At 39.7% G+C, this 12,727-nt stretch overlaps 1 long non-coding RNA gene across 7 annotated transcripts in view; it reads left to right on the plus strand.

Annotated features, from left to right (window-relative positions):
• The first annotated feature begins 3,659 nt into the window (after positions 1-3,659).
• The window catches only part of LOC123385998, a 32,965-nt gene continuing 23,897 nt past the window's right edge, over positions 3,660-12,727 (plus strand). For 4 of the 7 annotated variants that reach the window (XR_006599368.1, XR_006599369.1, XR_006599371.1 and 1 more), the window contains exon 1: positions 3,660-3,799. This is a non-coding gene — a long non-coding RNA (uncharacterized LOC123385998). The remainder of the gene's footprint in view (positions 3,800-12,727) is intronic. The other 3 variants (XR_006599370.1, XR_006599367.1, XR_006599365.1) reach the window with 2 other exon arrangements.

Here is a 12,727-nt window from a genome sequence, read left to right on the forward strand (position 1 = left end):
GCTGGCTTACCTTGCTAGTGTGGGACAATAACCTAGGCCTGTGGCTCCTTTAGCTCCTACTGGATCTCCATCTTTAGTTTCTCCAAGTCCTGGGCCATATGAAAATGAATCTTTATAATGAAGGGCATCAGTTTATTCAGGTCACCTGCATCATCAAAATTGGAAACAGTGAGAGACAGGGTTCAAGTTTGTCCTTGATATTCCTCACATCCTGTTCATTTTCCCTTTCAGACTGCTGTTTCTGCCACCTTCAGGCCCAGCATGACATTCAGTGGCAACAAATTTCCCTTAACAGTAAATTAAGACTGCTTAGCAGTTTTCACATTGCATAAATGTCTAATCCCCATAGAAAATCCCCTATTGTATTTTTGAGAGACAGAGAGAGAGAAAGAACATGAGTGGGGGAAGGGTAGAGAGAGAACGAGAGTCCCAAGCAGGCTCTGTGCTGTCAGTGCAGAGCCCCATGTGGGGTTTGATCCCATGAACTGTGAGATCATGACCTGACCTGAAATCAAGAGTCAGACACTTATGCGACTGAACCACCCAGGCACCCCAAGAAACCCCTTATTTTAAATCACTCATAGTGGTTCCACTTCTCTGATCAAACTCTTGAGTGATACATTCTCAACATGTCTGACAGCCTAGTCATTTGCAGATTTATAGATCCCTTATTATTACTATATCTATACAACACTGCATCTTAACCCGGGAACTCATGTTAGAGCAAATGAAGTGTAATACTAAACTCACACACGTATGGAACTCATCAGTCTACCTACAAGCTCCATCACTGCTAGAGGAGTGGAACGACCTGCTGTGGTGCAGTTACCATGCTGGTTGGGGCACCACTCCTTTGAATGATAACACTGCTGAACTACAGGATGTGTCATCAGCCTGTGGTAAGTGACAGAAGCAGTTATTTTCACAGCTGCTTTTGGGTCACCCTCTTCTCCAGCTACAGATTTTAGTTGTAGTCTTAGAAACCATTTCTTTCCTATCTTCTGTAGCCCCAGAGATGATAAGAGCTCACTGCTCTTGCCAGCCCTGGATGCCTTTACAGTGTTGGTTCTTCTAACTCTGCCTTGTATAGAATCCTGTAGTCAACTCGCTTCAACAATCAATTTTAATGTGACATCTCTTCCTGTCTGGACTTTGATCAATACCCTGAAATAGATATAAAACACTGAGAAGAAATGAACTAGAGCCTATGTATTTACATGGGTAAATAGATATAAATGTAGAGCATAGAAAAAGCCTGGAAGTATCATTTGCTCATAAGACAAATTACTATCTTATTAACTAATATACACTTTTTTCCTAGCTAAATTAAGTAGACGATTACATTGTTTAGGACTGTTCTGTTTCAGACTACTCTAGGGCTTAAGGATCATGTTTATAGGCTGATTACAGGCTCATTGCATAAAGAATATGCTATCTGTCTTCATAGATACTTAAAAGGGAGTTTGTGGGTCATGGACATGAATGGCCTTTGGTGAGACACTGAAAGAGAGGTTAATATTTCAGCTTTTGTCTAATTTTATCCCTAATGGTTTAGTTTTGCTCAATTCAACATATACTTAAACTCGCTAAGCACCAGAGAGTATACAAGGCACTGGAGATAAAGAGAAAAATAGGGAAGCATCCCTGCCAGTGAGGAACTTCTCTTCTGTGGGACACAGGGAAAGAGTTTCGATGTTATGAGGTAAGTACAGTGATGAAGGGATGTCTTCCCAGGTGGCCTCAACCCCTACCACCCATTCGCTCCTTTCTTAGTCTCTCCCCAAGTGGTACATTGCCTGGGAAATCTGCTCAGATCCCCCCAGGTAGATTTAGGGCTTCTTTCTTCTAGGTTAGTATCCACTGCATTGAACGTACATTAGTATAGCTATTATCCAGATTAGATTAAATTGCCTTGTTTGCATGTGTGTGTCTCCTCATTGGGCTCCAAGCACCTTGTTGAGGAATTGGCACATGAGTAGTTGTGAAAAAATAGGTTGAATGAATAAAAATGCTTAAATCCTGACATTCAAGAGACTTGGAATCTAATGCAATTTTTTCTCCCTCAAATAGCTTTAGATGTTCATTTTGGAACGGCACCTGTTTGGCTCTGTGGGTTAAGTGCCTGACTTTGGCTCAGGGCATGATCTCACAGTTTGTGGGTTCGAGGCCCACATCAGGCTCTGTGCTGACAGTGTGGAGCCTGCTTGGGAATTTTTGTCTGTCCTCTCTCTGTCCTTCCTCTGCTCTTGTGCTGTCTCTCTAAAATAAATAAATAAGCATTTTTTTTTTAAAGAAAGACAGAATTGGGGGCACCTGGATGGCTCAGTCAGATAAGCAGCCAAATTTGGCTCAGGTCATGATCTTGAGGTCTGTGAGTTTGAGACCTGCCTCTGGCTCTGTGCTGCCAGCTCAGAGCCCAAAGCCTGCTTCGGATTCTGTGTCTCCCTCACTCTCTGCCCCTCCCACGTTCATGCTGTCTCCCTCTCTCTCCCTTTCCCCCCAAAATAAATAAACATTAATAAAAATTTTAAAAATTGAAATGTTGCCATTTGCAATGACGTGGATGGAGCTAGAGTGCATTATGTTTTGCAAAACAAGTCAGAGAAAGACAAATACTGTATAATTTCACTTATATGTGGAAGAAACAACACAGATGAATGTATGAGAAGGGGAAAAAAAGGAGAGAGGGAAGGAAACCATAAGAGACTCTTAACTATAGAGAACAAACTGAGGTTGACAGGGGAGACGTCGACAGGGCGGTATTAAGGAGGGGACTTGTGATGAACACTGGGTGTCATAAGTGATGAATCACTTTTGTGAATGTTTAATTTTGAGTGAGTGAGTGAGAGAGAGAGAGAGAGACAGACAGACAGACAGACAGACACAGACTGGGAGGGGGGCAGAGAGAGGGAGACAGAGATTCCAAAGCGGGCTCCATGCTGACAGCAGGGAGCCCTAGGCTGGGGGCTGGAACTCAGGGACCCTGAGATCCTGATCCCAGCCGACCACCAGTGGACAACTGACTGAGCCACCCAGGCGCCCTGAATCACTAAGTTTTATAGAGAATTGTATCACATATGTCCACTGACTAGAATTTAAATAAAAACCTGAAATAGCAAAATAAAAGAAACGCAAATACAAACAGTTTTATGGGACCGCAGACGGAAGCGTTGTGAACCAGTGCAGGCGATGTGGAGTTGTCCAGAGCGGCAGTCCCAAGAATTGGGGGTCCAGCCGAGTGTATAAGCCATCTGTGAGACAGCGGTGAGCTGTGGGGAGGCCGAGGGAGAGAGCCAAGAGGGGCGCACCTGCTGACATTCCCGCGGAACAGGAGAGCACGAGAGCGCACCCACCATAAGCCTTTACACCTGCGCGCGACCTGAAGCGCGCCCCTCAGGTGGAAGCTCCAGGGCGGGCAAATAGGTCTTTTTCCCAGAAAGCCTGGGGTGTGTCAGCCTGCGCAGCCTGCTAAGAACTACCGTCCCGTGGGATGCTGGAACACAAGCCTCTGTGGTCACCAGAGCCAGGAGGAGGGCAAGGGCATCCCCGGGGCAGCGGCCGCCAAACCCAGCTCCCGAGTTGCAAGAACAAGCTCCCTCCGCAGAAGCAGCTGGTGCTCGGGCGCTAAGGACGCCCGCCAGCCTCCGCGCCAGAGGGTGGCTGCAGCAAGCCCCCAAACGTGTGTCAGTCACGAGTCTGCGCCTCCGGCTGTTGCTCGAGTCCACAAAAAGCAAGAGCTTCTCCTACACAAAGTTCAGCTGTCCCTGCATCTGCTGCCTCCACGCTGGGCCCTGAGGCGGTGAGTCCAAGGGCAGGGGCCCTTTTAGAGCTGTTGTTCAGGCCACTCTAACCTTGTGGGTCTCGTGGATGCCAGCTTTGGCGTTTTCCAAAGCTATGTGTTTTGGGGGCTTCGCAGGTGCCGGTCTTCAAAGTTGGGGCTGATGGATGTGGGGTTCAAACGCTCAGCGCCTCAGGGAAGAGCTCAGGGTTTTGAGTTCCTTCTCTTGCTGTGCTGGGGTTGGGGTTTATGGCTACATCGTGTCCCAGCCTCTGTGACCTGTTTAGACGCGGGCCTTCTCATGTTGGCGTCGGCGTGGCTCAGCCAGTTTTCAGGGTTGTTTTCAGATGCAGTGGTTCCGTAAGTAATGTAGATAAGGTATGTTTGTGGGAGGAGGTGAGTTCAGGAACCGTTTACCTCACCATCTTGAACTGGAATGGGGCGACGACCATCTTTCTATATAGAACTGAGTTTTCACTCCCTTCCTCCCTCCTGGTGGGTCTATTTTGTTCTCACCGAAATGCGTGACATTCTTTCCTGGAAGAAAAAAAAAAAAAGGAACTTTTGTGTTAAAGATGTAGAAATCAAAGATGACATTAACCCATACTTTTCAGTTCCCAATTAACCATGCCAATAATACATTACACACATATTAGATAATGATGTAACTAAGTTTGTTTCTCAGGATAACCATAGCACTGATTTCAGGCTATCCTGTCCTATGACTGGTATGTTGGTTAAGGTCATGCTTTATTCTCAGGAGCTCACATCTCCCTTGCACTTGTTCCGCGTTGTTATGCCTTTTGGTTATGGGTAGAAAGCAGCAATCATCGCTAAGAGCTGTGGTTACTTACACATTGTAATTCACAATTCTTTCATGCTTTGTTCCATATGTTAAAAGAGTACGTTCTCAACCTTCTTTTCAGTCAGAGATGAGGTGCCGGCAAACGTCTTGTGTAAAGAGAGATAAGACAAAGAACTCCCTAAAAGCCTGAGATATAAGGGGAGCTGTCTACATTTCTTTCTAGGTCAAACATTATGAACTTTGTTTAAACCAAAAGCCTCATTTATGGCCCGCGAAGATAACATGGTACACCTGCTTTGTAAGTGAGTAGCCTAAAGGAACACTGTCTTGTCTATATGATACTGATGAATGTTCCTTCTCCCTGCACTTGTTGACATTAAAACTGCGTCTACGCTAATCTGTAATCTTTTCATTTTTTATGAGATGTAGCCAAGTAGAGAACCCTATGAAGGCACTTCAGTCTCTGGAGCACTTTCTTCCCTGTGAAGACCATGTTTCTTGGGCAGCTGTCCTAAGTTGGGCTTGAATAAAAGTCTCTTTCTTAATTTTAGAGATTCTAAAAGCCTTGTTCATTATGTGTCCACAAGGGCCAGCTTGTAAATAGTTTGAGATTTATGGGCTCTAGGATTAATTTGTTGCAGTCATTCAATTCTGCAGTGGTAGTATTGAAATAGCCGTAGACCTCACATAAACAAATAGGCATTGGTGAGTTTCAACAAAACTTTATGGAAAAAAAAAACCATGAGGCAGGCCATATTTGGGGTGCCCAGTATGTAGATTTGCCTGTTCCCCCAAATAGCACAGTCTTTGTCTTAGTACAAGTCTAAAACCAAAGGCAGTATAGCATTGCACAAAATTTGCAGTTGTAATTCAAAGATTTTAGCCCCAACAGCACCAACTCTCTTGCTATGTTTTCTTCCCTAAATCCCTTAACCTCTGTGAATTTGTTTCTTCAAAGGCTGCACCAGAACTCACAGGTTATGGTTATGACTAATTGAGCTGATATTTGAAAAGGCTGTATCAACTAAAAAATTAGCCTGGGCTCCTTTCCTGATGTGTAACCATTTGACTGGAGTCTATCAGGTTAAAAATAAAATTTGTTTTATCTTCTTTTTTTTTTTAAGTTTATTTTAAGAGAAAAAGCAAGAGTGTGCAAGAGAGCTGGGGAGGGGAAGAGAGACAGAGAGAGAGAGAGACAGAGAGAGAGAATATCCTAAGCAGGCTCTGACTTAATGGCGCAAAGCTGGAAGCAGGGCTCAATCTCAGCAACTGTGAGATCATGACCTGAGTCAAAATTAAGAGCCAGACACTCAGTCGACTGAGCCCCCATGTGTCCCTAAAATTTGTTTTATCTTCTAGTTCACATTAAATTTACCTTCTGATTCTCTGTCTTCACACACACACACACACACACACACACACACACACACGCACATCTACACGCAAATATATTGTGATGCATTTTTATTACCTTAGTCTTTTCAGAGTATTGTGGTATATACTTTAATTGCTTTGTGTTAAATGTGAAATTGAAGATTTGGTAGGTTACTTCCTTCTTGAGTTCAGTGGTGAAAATAACAATGGTGAATATTTACAGATAGTATATATACACCATAGATAGAATATTTAACATAGTATATATGTCAGGCACTGCTCTTAACTCTGCCTGCTTTAACTCATTTAGTCTTGGCAACAATCCTTGAGATAGATGGTGCTGTCATTCCTCTTTTACAGATTGGGAGTTGGAAGCCCTGAGAGGTTAAAAGACTTCTCTAATGTGGGTAAATGGTAGATTTGAATTTAAATCTAAGCTCTGGTTCCAGGGTCTGGAATTTTAATCATTATGCTTTTTGTTCTTTTTATAAAATTGATATAATGTTGATAGCTGGAAAGTTTTAGTTTGTAGTTTAGTTTCTTCACTTGGGACTAATTTGTCTATTGTTTCTCCCTGTATTTGTGTCAGTTGCTTGTTGATGACAAAAGAAATTTGAATTAATATGTTATATACATGTGGGCCAGCTACTATAAAATGAATATTTAATAACATGGAGGGTTGCTCAGGATAGATTGATAAGTGAAAAAGGAGGCGATAAAACAAGATTTAAAATTTGATCTATTTTAAAATTTATGTGTATAAGTTAAAATGTTAATAGTGATATTTCTTCTGGGGGGATACATACAGGTGTTTTTAAAATTACCTTCTTGTACTTGTCTGTAATTCATACATATTTTATAACAAATGTTGCAATAATGAGAGAAACTACTAACAGAGTCAAATACACTTAAAAATCTCCTAATCTTTGGTATTTTTCACAGTTTTTTGTTGTTGAACCTTGACAAAGGTATTTTGCTAGCTTCTATGTAAATCATAATCACTAGTGGTAGTTTATTTGCCTTTAGAGTTGACCTCTAAAAGAATTCTAACAGGCATAGTTTTTAGTCTCAAAAATTGCATTGCCTTTCTCCTAGTATATCTTTGGTGAACTCATAGATAATTACAAATTTTATCATCCTTTCTGAAAGGAAGTTCATCTTAATGGTCTGCAGATCCTTTATTCATTGAATGGGTTTGGGTCAGTCTCTGAGTATGGTATCACTGGAGCTATCAAGACGCTTTCACATGCAATTGCTCTGCCCTTTAGAAATGGAGGTTATGATGGCAATCCCTAATTCTCTGCGTAGCTTATGAGGAGATACTTTGGTTGATTCGAATTTTAACCGTGGGGAGTAGTTATTGTTGGAAATCAGAGTGAGACCAATTGGAGGAGTCACCAATAATGTCCTGTAGGCTGATTTAGAGCCAAGCCCTGAAAGTCAGTCACACAAAAGAAAGTTAAAATCCTCCTAGCATTTTTATAAAATAGCCAAATAGGACAATATTTACATGGGAAAAATGGCAGGTTTAGTGTAGATTTGGTCTATGTGCCTCTTAATCGTAGCTGACTGTCCACTCTCTATATAGTAGTGTTCCATGAGTTAAGGATAGATGGTATATGAATAATAGAAACTGCCCTTGTCGAAGAGAGTTGAGTCTTGGGAGAAAGAAAGGTAGTCTATTTTCATTTTAAGTTAGTCTGTTGCCAGATTGGATTTAATAAAATGTTTCCATTCAACACTGTCTTCTGTCTCTTGATTTTCTTTTTTATTTCAGCACACCAACAAGATACAAATTGAGACTAGTTAGCCTCTAATTAGAGGCACAGGCAAGTGTTTGTTCAAAATGACTATAGTAGTGCCTCCCTGAACAAGTTGGAGTTTTCATTGAGACATGACTCAGCACATGCTTGTTAACCTAAGCGAAGGGGCTACAGCTTGTTCATTTTCAACACTCCTGTGATTTTTATTTTGTGTTGTCCCTTATGGTTCAGGGTGGTCATTGCTTGTGATTTTGTTTTGTTCCTTAGAAATTACTGTTCCTATTTTCTTTTCTCAGTTTCTAAAACTGCTTTTAGATAGAGAGTCCTCTAAGAGTTCCTGAGTGGAAGAATACAGCTTTTCGCAGCATCATATGACCCTGGATCCTTACCCAGTAATTTCGTGAATTTCCTTTTCTGTATCCCATCGATGCTTCCAGCAAATTTACAGGGGAAAAAAACCCAACAAAACAGACTGTTTCTATCCCGAATTAGAGATTAGCTGCAGAGATGGGAGCTGTCACTGAAGCCCTGAAGAAAGGTTTCTAGCTCTCAGTTTTTGATGTACCTGTGATTCAGTGCTAAGCTGGTTTGCTGTAGTACCCTGTGTTGGAAGTTACTATCTGAGTGACAGATGGCATATTCTGAAAGAAAAGGACTTTGGTGTTCGACTTCACTTTACTTACATGGTTTAGGGCTACAAAGAGAATGGTGAATTTAGGAGCTGAAGTTTTGTGAGTAGCAAGAAAAATCTATGAACCTTACTGGTGACTGATGTACTTATCACAGAAGTATTAAGTACTTTTATAGCTTTAGTGAAACCAAATTCTAAGAACATGTATTATCACTTAAATATGCCATTCTCTGTGACTAATCTGGTTTCCTGATGAAATGATTACATTGAGAGGTCTAGCTTCTTTTCAACGACCATCAGTAAAGACAGCATCTTAAAATAAAAAAAATAGAGTATGTTTTATAGCTTTATTAAGCTATTGATATGTCAGTTTTGAAGTCTACAGGGTGATAATCTGATACCCATATATAAATCAATAAATGTGATATACCACCCTATTAGAATGAAAGATAAAAAGCATATGATCATCTCAATAGATACAGAAAAAGAAGTAAACAGTCTTCCACATCCTCTCCAGATTAACAGCTCTCACCAAATGGGTATACAAGGAATGTACTGAAGCATAATAAAGGCCATTTATGATAAAACCATAGCAAGCATCATACTCCATGGTGCAAGTTTGAAACCTTTTCCTGTAAGCTTAGGAACAAGACGGAGGTACCCACTGTAGCTGCTGCTTTGCGACACAGTGCTAGAAGTCCTAGCCATGGCAAATAGATAAGAAAAAGAAGTAAAAGCCTTCCAAATCAGAAAGGAAAAGTAAATTGTGTATGTGTGCAGATGATAAGAGTTTTTTAAATACAGAAAATCCCAAAGACTCTACCAGAAACTTAGAACTAATAAATGCGTTTGTTTAGCAATGTTGTAGGATACAAAACCATGTACAGAAATCACTTCATTTCTTACACTGAGAACGAGCTATCTCAAAAAGAAATAAAATAATCTAATTTACAATAGCATCAAAAGAATAAGATACTTAAACATAAGTTTAACCAAAGAAATAGAAGATATATACACTGAAATTTCAGAGCAATTGATTATAGACATTGAGGAAGACGCACAAAAAAATGGAAAGATATCTTGTGTTCATGGATTGAAAGAATATCTTAAAGTGTTTAAAGCTTGTCATTTTAATTATAATTATTATTATAATTCTATAATGATTAATTCTATACTTCTATATATTCAATGCAATGCTTATCATAATTACAATGGCATTTTTTTTTACCAGAATAGAAAAAACAATCTTAAAATTCATATGGCTAAAGACCCTAAATAGCCAAGCAATCCTGAGAAAGAAGGACTAAATTGGAGATCTCACACTTCCTAATTTCAAACTTTATTTCAAAGCTATACTAATCAAAGTAGTATGGTGCTGGCATAAAAACAGACACATACATCAATGAAATAGAATCAAAAGCCCATAATTAACCCCTGCATATACAGTCAACTAATATTTGACAAGAATGCTTAATGGAGAGATGATAGTCTCTTCAACAGATGGTGTTGGGAAAACTGGATAGTCACATGCAAGAGAATGAAGTTGGACCCCTCCCTGCTTGAATCCCAAACAGAGTCTGCACTGTCAGTGTGGAGCCCAACATGGCTTGATCTCACTAGCATGAGATCATGACCCGAGCCAAAGTCGAGAGTCGGTGGCTTAACCGACTGAGCCACCCAGGCACCCTGAATGTAAATCTTAAATGTAATCACCACACACAAAGTAATGATAGTGAGGTGATGGAGATGTTAATGAACCTTATTGTGGTAATTATTTTATCACATATATGTGTTGAATCATGCTGTATACTTATTAAACTTACACAGTATCATATGCCAATATCTCCATAAAGCTGGGAAAAAAGTTAGGGTATCTGTAAGTACTTTTGCATAGAAACTCTAGTAAGATTGCTGAATTTCAGATTAACACTGGTTAAGGTTCAACAGGCCATAAATATCTGGGGTTGTCTGTTTTACTGGACGGAAAGTGTATGTGTCTCTACTGGGTAAAAATCTGTGAGGAAAAAAGGAAACTTCACTATGTCTATATCCTTTAATTAATACTTAATAGTGAAATGAATTAAATATATTGTCCTAGATACTCCTTGGATGGCCTTTGACATCATGTAGTATGGAAAGGACAAACACCAAACTTTTTGCCTCCAAGTTTTGTACTTTTCTATGTTTATTGACCTTTTAATTTTTCTTCCGTTATGAACTGTCAATTCATTTTATTTTTTGTTTTCTACTAGTTCGGCTTATTTGACTTATCAGAGTAGAGGAAGGTATCTGTAATGATTAATTTATATGCTATTATTAAAAATGTATTTTATTTTCATGTTTTTCATATTTAACATATTTTAAATCCAAGAAAATTATATTCAGGACCTTAGTTTGAATGCAATAATCTTAATGTATTTAATTGTGTGTTAACAGTTTTTGGTTGAATTATCTTCTATTTTTCCAATTTGCTGCACTCTGACCATTCTTTGGGTTGGTTTTGTATTGTTTCTGGAGGAAGGAAAGTGTTTGTGCCCACACCTCTCTATCTCCATCTCTCTGCCTTCTGTCCTAATCTGTTTGTACCCCAAGTGTTCACATCCTTCTCCATTATTCTGAGTCTTTCATATTTACTCATGCTTGCTGCTCTTAATTGTTGTTTGGACCTTAAACACACAAGGAGACTTCATTGACAAAATGTGTCAAGATTTCTAAGTTCTACAACTGTTTTCCTGAAAGTTTTGGAGTTTTTTTCCATTTAAAAAACATAAAATACATTTTTCCTTTCATTAGAGATTTCCCTGGATTATATCATAAAAAATCTAAAAAGTATGTAGCTCTTTATTTTGTATGAGAAAATCCTACACCTGTTTCCTCCCTCCCTGATAATCCTGTGAGACCGTTCCCTTGGACTCATGACCTCAGGCTGAGAATCCCAGAACTCTAATGCATCATTTGGTCACCACCTTGTGCTATAGCTAAATTAGGAGCCTTTCTCCAAATAGCAGAGGTTTGTTTAGCTTCTTGTCCTAGGGAGGGTGAGTGGAAGGATAAGGGCAATGCTTATGCACGGAAGGAAATTCAGTGTGTGGAACTCCTCTGATTCCCTGACCCTGACCTTCTGAGGTCTTTTGACAGATTAGGTAAGTGGTGGTGGTGAAGAGGGGCGGAGGGGTTGGTGGACCATACTCTGTAAGAAGACTCTCCTTCACAGGCTCCTATGCTTCCAGAGAGGAAGGGTATACGAAAATGAGCAGAAGCAGGAATTGTACAGGAGGGAAGAGTTGGGGCAACTGTATAGAGAAAGGTATGGGATAGAAAGTGAAATAGATTTTTCCAGCTTTATTCAGAAATAATCGATGTACATCACTATATAAATTTAAGGTATAGAATATGATGGATTGGTTTATATATATTGTGAAATGACAAACACAATAGGTTAGTTAATATCCATCATTTCATAGATTAAATAAAAGGAAAAGAGAAAAATTTTTCCTTTCGATGAGAACTCTTAGGATTAACTCCCTTAGGAATTTTCTTGTAGATCATAGAGCAGTGTTAACTATAGTCATAATGTTGTACTGAAGTTGCTTTTTAATGGGAATCCAGATTTGAGAACGAAGATATGGGAGAAAGAGTAAAGTACAGAGTTATCACAGGCTTACATTACTGTATCTGCCTTCACGATCTCTGATCTGTATTGTGTTTTCTCCAGTTGTCAGCTCATCTGTGGCTCCGCTTGCTGCATTGCCCAGTATGTGATTTGGTCAAACAATTTCAATGTGACCTCAGGCCTCCAAGGGTCTCTTTCTTTCTTTCTCTGTCTCTTTTTTTCAAGGGAATGCATTTAATTTGTTGTCAAGTTTGTAATTTTAATTCCAATTCAGGTGTGCAATATCATGTTTCAGAGGTTCTGTACATTGTTCAGTGCTCATCATGATAAATGATAAATGTATGCTTAATCCCCTTCACTTATGCACCCATCCCCTCACCACCTCCTCTCTGGTAACTGCCAGTTTGTTCTGTATTGTTAAGAGTCAAAAGGATATATGCACTCCTGTGTTTATTGCAGCATTATTTACAATAGCCAAGTTATGGAAACAGAGTGTTTCTATCTGAGGGGTAAAGAAGATGTGGTAAATACATACACAATGGAATATTATTCAGCCATAAAAAGAATGAAACCTTGCCATTTGCAACAACATGGATGGATTGAGAGAGTATAATGCTAAGCAAAATAAGAGAAAGACAAGTGCCACATGATCTCGCTCATATGTATAATTTAGGAAGCAAAAATAATGAACAAAGGATCTCTGACTGTTTTGATACCCCATTCTCCTTATTGTGCCAAATAAATACGCTGCTCTAAAATTCTG

Source organism: Felis catus, chromosome B3 (assembly GCF_018350175.1).
Source record: "Felis catus isolate Fca126 chromosome B3, F.catus_Fca126_mat1.0, whole genome shotgun sequence".
NCBI classification, from domain to species: domain Eukaryota; kingdom Metazoa; phylum Chordata; class Mammalia; order Carnivora; family Felidae; genus Felis; species Felis catus.